General features: G+C 42.2%; 1 protein-coding gene across 1 annotated transcript in view; it reads left to right on the top strand.

Moving 5' to 3' along the window:
• Positions 1-4,554: 4,554 nt before the first annotated feature.
• The window catches only part of LOC136872012 (neurofilament heavy polypeptide), a 101,211-nt gene continuing 97,035 nt past the window's right edge, over positions 4,555-8,730 (top strand). The window contains exon 1 of the mRNA XM_068227285.1: positions 4,555-4,614. The gene's annotated coding sequence lies outside the window, so the exon portion shown is untranslated. The remainder of the gene's footprint in view (positions 4,615-8,730) is intronic.

The raw sequence follows: 8,730 nt of genomic DNA, 5'->3' as shown, positions 1-8,730 counted from the left end.
TCCGGTATTGCTTGCTGCTTGTTGTTTTAAGGGGCCTAACATCGAAGGTCATCGGCCCAATCCGGTATTAACCTTTGTGTGTGTATTTCTCTAAGTATGATTTGAATGCAGGATTGTTTACCTTGTGGACTGGAATTTCTGACTGGATTAACGCTATGGCAAGATCCGCATTACCAGGTGAGTTGACCGTGTGGTTAGGGGGGCGCCGCTGTGAGCTTGCATCCGGGAGATGTCGGCATGGCTGAAGGTGGTTTTTCGTAGTTTCCCATTTCCACACCAGGAAAATGCTGGGGTTGTACCAATTAAGGCTACGGTCGCTTCCTTCCCACTCCTAGCCCTTTCCTATCCCATTGTCGCCACAAGACGTATCTGTGTCGGTGCGACGTAAAGCAAGTTGTAAAAAAAGATCCGCACTGAACTCATGAAATGAACGCTGCTTTTCGGATCCTGAAGTGAAGGCGTGTATCAGAGTAGTTTGTTTAGGTCTTAACTTGCGAAGTTCAATTTTCTTTACATGTTTACCGTACTGGATGTGCTGGTTTATTGATGCTTGTCATCGTTTGCAACATTTGCTTCGCAGACGGCACATCGAAGAATGATGCTGCGGCCAGTATCCAGTAATCGGGAGATAGTGGGTTCGAACCCCACTGTCGGCAGCCCTGAAGATGGTTTTCCGTGGTTCCCCATTTTCACACCAGGCAAATGCTGGGGCTTTACCTTAATTAAGGCCACGGCCGCTTCCTTCCCATTCCTAGGCCTTTCCTATCCCATCGTCGCCATAAGAAATATCTGTGGCGGTGTGAAGCAAAAAAAAAATGATGCCATCTGTTGCGATAAATTGAATCTTGAATTCTTCTGAAAGTGCATGCAACTTCTTGTTCTTAACCTTCGGCATGATTTTGTGTTGTGAAAAATATATTCCGGTTCGGACTGGTAAAACACTATCTTGTAATAATAACTAATACGGCCAACAAGAGAGTACACAGTCGATGGGTCATGCCAGTACTAAATGGTAAATGCACTTAAACTGTTGCAGCTCAGTGTTTAAATTGTAATTTGATTTCACAGATGCAGGTTGACCATTCTTGCTTGGACATGAATTAAACTTACTGGTGGTTTCCATAAATTATATTTTAATATTTATTTATCGACTACTGTTGCCTTCGGATTAAACAAAATGTTAAAAATTTGTTCAAGAAAAGAAAAAAAGATTCTCCCCAAATTTTTAAAAATCCAGACAAAATTGTTGGGAAAAGGTGCAACAAATTGTGTTTATTTCGCTTAATTTCATACCAGGCGAGTTGGCCGAGCGATTAAGGGTGCGCGGCCGTGAGCTTGCATCCGGGAGGTAGTGGGTTTGAACCCCACTGTCGGCAGCCCTGAAAATGGTTTTCCGTTGTGTCCCATTTTTACACCAGGCAAGGGCGCCCATACCCGGGGGCAAGGTAGAGCTGCGGCCCCCCTCTAGCTCTCAGGGAAAGGCAAAAATCTAGTGTAGTCACGTGTTTTCCTTTCCAGAAAATGACTTAAAAGTCAGTATTACGTAAAAGCGGTAGTACCGTCCCCCACCAACAGGCAGGGGATACCGTGGGTTATTCTCCCGCAGAATAGAAATCGCCATTTATCTTCCAAAATATTAAAATTACTACGTACCCCCAGGTCTGGGCCCCCCTCTAGAAACTCTCATGTGGGCGCCCATGACCCAGGAAATGCTGCGTCAAGGCCACGGCCGCTTCCTTCCCATTCCTAGGCCTTTCCTATCTCTTGTCTCCGTAAGACCTATCTGTGTCGGTGCGACGTAAAACAAATAGCTTCATTTCATGTCCCCAGATACATACATTGACCTATCTCTATGAAAATAGCTATATTTTTGGAAAGGTGCTGCATCTTACAATCTTTTCACTATTGATCATTATACAATCTTTTTGGTACCGGTATCTGTTACCGTTACCGGGCACGATCCAAGTGTTTTTGTGGTTGTTGTTTAAGGGATGTATTTGCATTCACTAATATTTGAAATACAGAAGAAAATATTAGCTTTCTCCTTTCATTCCTGAATACTATTTTGTTATTGAAGAATAACTATTCTCTGAGTCTGTTTACGTGTAATTTTGGCCAGCCTGATGATGACAGTTTTGGCGGGTTTAGGAAGTTGCGGGAAGTTGTTTATAGAAGCTTAGTGGTTGTAAATTGGCTCCTTAGTTGATCGGTTTCTTTAATTTTGAGCTAGTGACAGTAAATCAAATGTCTATTCATGTTCGCAGATAGACGGGTGTGACTGTGTGTAATTAAACTTGGTTGGCATTGACAAAGTTATTAAAGGTGAATATGCTGGAAAATAGTTTGTTCTTTATTTATAAGAAGGGAAATCCTTGCATGTTTGCTTGCGAATCTGCAGAAATTAATACTTATACTACAAAGTAGTTGACTCGAACTGATGAGAGTATCCTAGTTTATGTACCGAACAATTTCAATGAAGTATATTTTTGCTGTTGTACGATCAGCTTTTATTGTTCAGGTTTATTTTTACGTCGAAGAATGTTGCAAGGAAAGGGATTAGATAGATGCCATTCGCAGACTCGCTAAATGTGAAAATGTACACCATAAAAGTCCTTGATGAAGAGGGAAAGGCCACTTTGTATAGCCCGTTTGTTGCCAATGGCAAGTTGAGTCCAGTGGTGCAAAAGCTTTTATGGATACTCTTGTGCCTAATAGGCGTATCTCCCTTTATTATTACAACTTTTATGGATAAGCATGTAGTCGGTAAGAATAGGAATTGTCAAGTGATTTCTAAACATTTGCAGTAATCTATGCGCAATGATGAACACACTGTAAATAAATACCGTACTCTTCAATAAATAAATAAATATATATTTCAACATTACAACAGCACATATTAATAATATTTAAAAGAAACAAAGTAAAAATCTATGAATGAGGTATTAGCAATAAGAACATAATTAGGAACTTAGATTCACGTGGACAAACGGATTGTACAGGTACTGACCTATTGAAAAGTTTTGATAGGGTAGATCATTGGAGAATGCTGACAAAAATGAGGGCTAGTGGACTGAACAAAATAGTAGTTGAATGGGTGGCTACATTTCTGGAAAGTAGAACTCTGAGAATTAACTTTAATTCTGTAACAGTTAAGAGGGGGATCCTCCAAGGCAGTTATGACTTGGCCTCATATTTTCTTCTGTCTCTCTGTTAGGTCATCAGCCCAGAGGCTGGTTGGATCCTCAAATAGCATCACCAAAGGTTATGCGGTTATAAGGAAACCGCAAAAACCAATGGCAGCACCAAAATGAGGCGTACTAGGCAAGATGAGGAGTGAGGTAGTTTACCATTGCTTTCCTCACTGGGTCAGAAAGTACTATTGCAGCACGACTGATCCTATGAGCAGCACCTTTCATAACACTCAGATGCACTAGTCGTGCTCTGAATGTCATTACTCAGCACTACCCATATCCCAGCAGCTTCCATATTGTCACAGCCATGGATGTTGACTGGAACTTTGTTGGAAGCTACACTTTACTCTGGCCTAGTGCCAAGAGATGGATGCAAAAGTAGTTTATCCATCAAGAAATGACAGCAGGAATTGGAATCTCATAGGGCTTATAAGGCTTTTTGCAGATGATATGCTATATAGAATAGTTTAATTAATGATGGGGTGAAAGTTTTCATGGGGATTACTGTAAGTACTGAGGTGTTTATTTAAGTAAAGATCTTCATTGGGGTAATGTCATTAACGAGGTTGTTAAGAAAGATTACAGATCTATTCACATGGTTATGAGAGTATGTAGGGTTTCTAGTAAGGGTGTAAAGGATAGGGCATATAAGTCTGTGGTAAGACCGCAGTTTGAGTATGGGACTCTCCGCAAGAGTACTTGATAAAGAAATGGAAAAGATCCAAGAAAGCAGCGCAATTTGTTCTGGGCGATTTCCGATAGGACAGTAGTGGTACAAAAATGTAGACTTGGGGCTGGGAAAGATTTTGAGTAACGGGACAAGCTTCTCTACTAAGCAGTATACCGGGCGAGTTGGCCGTGCGCGTAGAGGCGCGCGGCTGTGAAGCTTGCATCCGGGAGATAGTAGGTTCGAATCCCACTATCGGCAGCCCTGAAAATGGTTTTCCGTGGTTTCCCATTTTCACACCAGGCAAATGCTGGGGCTGTACCTTAATTAAGGCCACGGCCGCTTCCTTCCAACTCCTAGGCCTTTCCTATCCCATTGTCGCCATAAGACCTATCTGTGTCGGTGCGACGTAAAGCCCATAGCAAAACCAAAAAAACTAAGCAGTATGTCTGAGCCATCAGTCGAGGTGGCGTGGAATGACATTAGTAGATGAACGTGTATGAGTAGAGCTTTTAATCACAGGATCAATAGTTGACACCATTGTACCCAATACTACATTCAGCTGCATGCAGAATGACTGTCATTTGTTTACTTCTTGCTGCCTTCTCGCTGAGGACGCGAGTACGTGCTCGGTCAACAGTGCTGCCAACCTATTTAGTTGGGAACTGAGACTAGTAAGAAATTCATTGGACTGTGACCATGGAAAGGGGTTGTGGGGGCATAAGCCCCAAGTTAGGGCAACAAAGTGGCTTTTAGGTCTCTAGCATTCTGTAGGGCAATGAGAGTGCATTATGTTTCATCTACGGCGACAGCCGAAACCTGTTTACGAGTTCCTTACCCCTAGACGCAAGGGTGTTTGAATTTCTTAAGGCTGCTGCAGCCCTGTATCCACCACTGCATTAAGTTTCATATAAAATTATTGCTGTTATGTATTTCACATTGTTTTATTTACATGGTGTTTTTATTTGTGCTTTTATTCAACTGGGATTGGTAACGCAATCTAATTATCGTTGATGGCGATGACATCACATTCTTTTCACATTGGCCAATAGGTTTGCAAGCAGCTACTTTAGCAATGGACAATGGAGGTTGCTGCTCTTTATTAGGTTATAAAAGTAAAGGTAGTTTTGAGGACGGGATGGAGGGTTCTTATACATCGCAATAAATACATTTCTCTAAAAGGAATTCCAAGTTAGATATGCCTAATTTCCACTTCCTTGTAATATTACAAACTTTAGGTTGCATGATGTCAACTTATACTGGAAGAGGAATGAGGGATTGGAATCTTTTATAAAGGGAAATGTTTGATAAACTTCCAAGTTCTTTGAAATTGTTTAAAAAGATGTAGGCCAACAGTTGATAGGGAATATGCCGGCTGGGTGACAGCTCTAAATACATATCGTTATTGATTGATTGTGAGGATTTCAAACTTACCTTAACCCGCCAGTGCACGGATCATAAAAAGTTACATGAGTAAACGGGTTGGGTCTCACAGACCCATCATCATATTTCTTTTTTATAATATGCTAATATATTTTTATTTTCAGTATTCATTCCCTCCTATTCCGATAATATTATAAACACATTGCTGTCACAAAACCTTTGATGATCAACACTTACTTAACATTTTACAAAGCAATTCTCTAACCACTGCAAATTTACACACAATATTTTATTTCATCACAAAATTCAGAACTTATCAAGTCAAAATTTATGAAATCGTCATAACCTAATCTTCACTGGAACGTTCAAATTTCAGCTTTACATTCACTGCACACAAATACGGAGGGTTCAAGATACATTTACTTTCTGCACAAACAGCACGAGTGGCGGGTCTTTTCTGACTCTACAGTATGCACGACGTCCTCTTTTATTTTCTGTATTTTCTCGCCCTGCTTCTGCCGTCAAGCCAGATATCCTTCTTGCAGTATCGCGAATGCTCTTAGGAAGATATCTTGAGACACCTCTTTCTCTTATTTGTTCTTCAGTTAGAAGAAACAAGAGATCTGCAAAAAATTATTCCGTTCCTTGCGTCTGGAGAGTTAGTGTTGTTGGCTCTGAATATTAAATATTCGTTAAAGCCTGTAATATTCAGCAACGCATAGAAGACTAACATTGTCCAACTTATGGTGTTTCGAGCCGTCCTTTCGTCTACACAGGCTACACCACCCTTACCTGAATTATAGAATGTGACTATTACAGGCTTCCTCTTTCCTTCTATACTTTCCTCAGTTTTATCGTCGCTGTGCATCGACAAGAGGAAAACCATAGTAAATTTCATCATCTGATAATGGTTCCTCCAATAATGCGGCAACTCAATCCATATCACGTGGATTGCTGACATCATAACACTCCTTTTTCTTAGACCTACGAAGAAATGAACTCATTAGCCTAGGTCAACCCATTTTCAGTGTCACCTCTGTACTTAAAACCCAAGGAACTAAGGTGAAAGACAGCCAGGCTAGCTAAACCACGGATTTGGACAAGACGCTAAATAATAATCACCCTATAATCTTCTTTATGTACACGGTTAATATGGAAAGACTAAAATGCTCATGATAAAAAAAACTTGCACGACTGCACGGGTTGGGTCTCACAGGCCCACAGAGCACTTTAACATACCACTGCTCACGTACTAAAGCAATCACTTCCATGTTCGTCTGCAGGAATACTACACCGGTGATAAAAGGAAGGTAGCAGAAGCCGGACGTATGCAGCTATCACCGTCTATCAGAAAATGTTGGAAATACCAGCGCATGGGTCTCACAGACCCAACCCGTGCATTGGCGGGTTAAGGAGAATTGCATCCGTACGTGGAGATTGTTTCAGATATGATGAAATTCATCCTTGTCTTTTATCCTCCATCTTCAGTTCTAGCTTGTGACGTTGGCTGTTAATTGTCATTATCTGAATTCCAGTCTAATATCCAATTGTGTGAGGGGCATGCTTGATGGAGGGAAATCTGAATTTATGTTTGATGTGACAGTTTATTGAACACTTCAGAAATGCTATGAATTGCTGCGGCAAGAATTTTGCTGCAAAGGTGGTAGTTGTTCTTGTGAACATGTCCTACTTAGGACTAGGTCATGACTCCGAATGTAATGGTATAGACTACCACCCATCTGTGGGGGGGGGTGAGTTTGAAGTCTCCCTGAAGGAGTTTTTGTGTCGTGGTGCTCTGAATTGGATTTGAGTTTGTCTCTTCAGATGTAGGTAGTGGTGGTTGGAGGGTTGGGTGTTTGTGTGGCTGTTTCTTCTGTAGAGCAGGGCGGCTGTGTGTTTCAGTTGTTGTTATGGTAGGTGGTAGAGGGGTCTGGATGCTGCTATTTGTAGGGTGCAGATATTTCTACTCTCGGTTAGAAGGCTGGGTTAAATTGGGATATAATAATTGGTTTTTAGAAGTCTGTGACCGAACAAGTGGCTGCAAGGTTTGAGAGACATAGCTATCAGCTTACATTCGGGTGATAGTGGGTTCGTGCCCCACTGTCGGCAGCCCTGAAGATGTTTTTCCGTCATTTCCCATTTTCACAGCAAACACATGCTGGGGCTGTACCTTAATTAAGGCCATGGTTGCTTCCTTCCCACTCCTAGCCCTTTTCCTATCCCATTGTCACCATAAGACCTACCTCTGTTGGTGTGACTTAAAGCAAACTGTAAAAGTTGGAAAGTCTGTGAGAGTGCTACTTTTTGGAGAATGGAGGGGACTTACTAATTTGTGATGTTGACCACGAGTAAGTTATTCTGGGATTCCTCAGTAACAACGATATGGGAGTGAATGAAAGAGTACGGCACACCACGTCATGGGCACATGTCCTGGAGTTGTGAGGGGTAAAATTAGGAACCTGCATTTCGAGGATGTGTGAAATTAGGAGTTGCTTTTTTGCGTACTGGTACTTCTATGGATGCTCATAGTTTATAGGTTCTAGCAGGTTGGCTTGGGATTGTACCTGTGAAGGCTCTTGGTGATGGGAATCATATAGAGTATTTTGACTGGCTCTAGGTGAGGAAAGTCTGCTATTGACTAAGTTGACAAAGTATTGGAATTTGTAGGCAGTTATCTTGGTAGGCCATGGTGGCGTGATGAATGGAACATGGGGTGGGGTAGTTTTGTGACTATGCTGTTTGAGGTGTTGGGGTCCCAGCTACGTTAACCGAGTTGTGACAGGGTGAGCTTTTTGAGTGTTTGATGCCACAGACAAGCTTCAAGCCCAGGAGACAAAGTTGTCATGACAAATTGCTTTCTTCTTGGTTTTAATAGCTAGTTAGTACCTGGGTCTTCTCTGGTTGGTTGGAGACTAGTCTTCTGGTGGCAGCTGGAGATAAGCTGCTTGGCAGTGAGTGGATGGTGGACTGGTAGATATCAATTGTGGTCTGGCTTTCTTGGTGAATGCTGCCATCTGGAGCTAGGTGTGGACAACTGGGGCTTGTGGCTGCAGATTGATGAGCTTAATTTGCATTCTACCGGGCGGGTTGGCCGTGCGCGTAGAGGCGCGCGGCTGTGAGCTTGCATCCGGGAGATAGTAGGTTCGAATCCCACTATCGGCAGCTCTGAATATGGTTTTCCGTGGTTTCCCATTTTAACACCAGGCAAATGCTGGGGCTGTACCTTAATTAAGGCCACGGCCGCTTCCTTCCAACTCCTAGGCCTTTCCTATCCCATCGTCGCCATAAGACCTATCTGTGTCGGTGCGACGTAAAGCCCCTAGCAAAAAAAAAATTTGCATTCTGGGTTGTGTACTTGGCTGCTTGGCTTGCGCTGGTGGGTGCTCTTTCCCTTTCTGTGCTTGGTGAGAGAAATTAATCACTTGTTATGACCTCTACTAACCTCTACTACAAAAGTTTTCATTCCGAATTGTGAAAGGGTATAGCTGA

Source organism: Anabrus simplex, chromosome 4, assembly GCF_040414725.1.
Source record: "Anabrus simplex isolate iqAnaSimp1 chromosome 4, ASM4041472v1, whole genome shotgun sequence".
NCBI lineage: Eukaryota > Metazoa > Arthropoda > Insecta > Orthoptera > Tettigoniidae > Anabrus > Anabrus simplex.
Note: the sequence above shows the minus strand (reverse complement) of the source record. Positions and strands in the feature narration are given on the sequence as shown.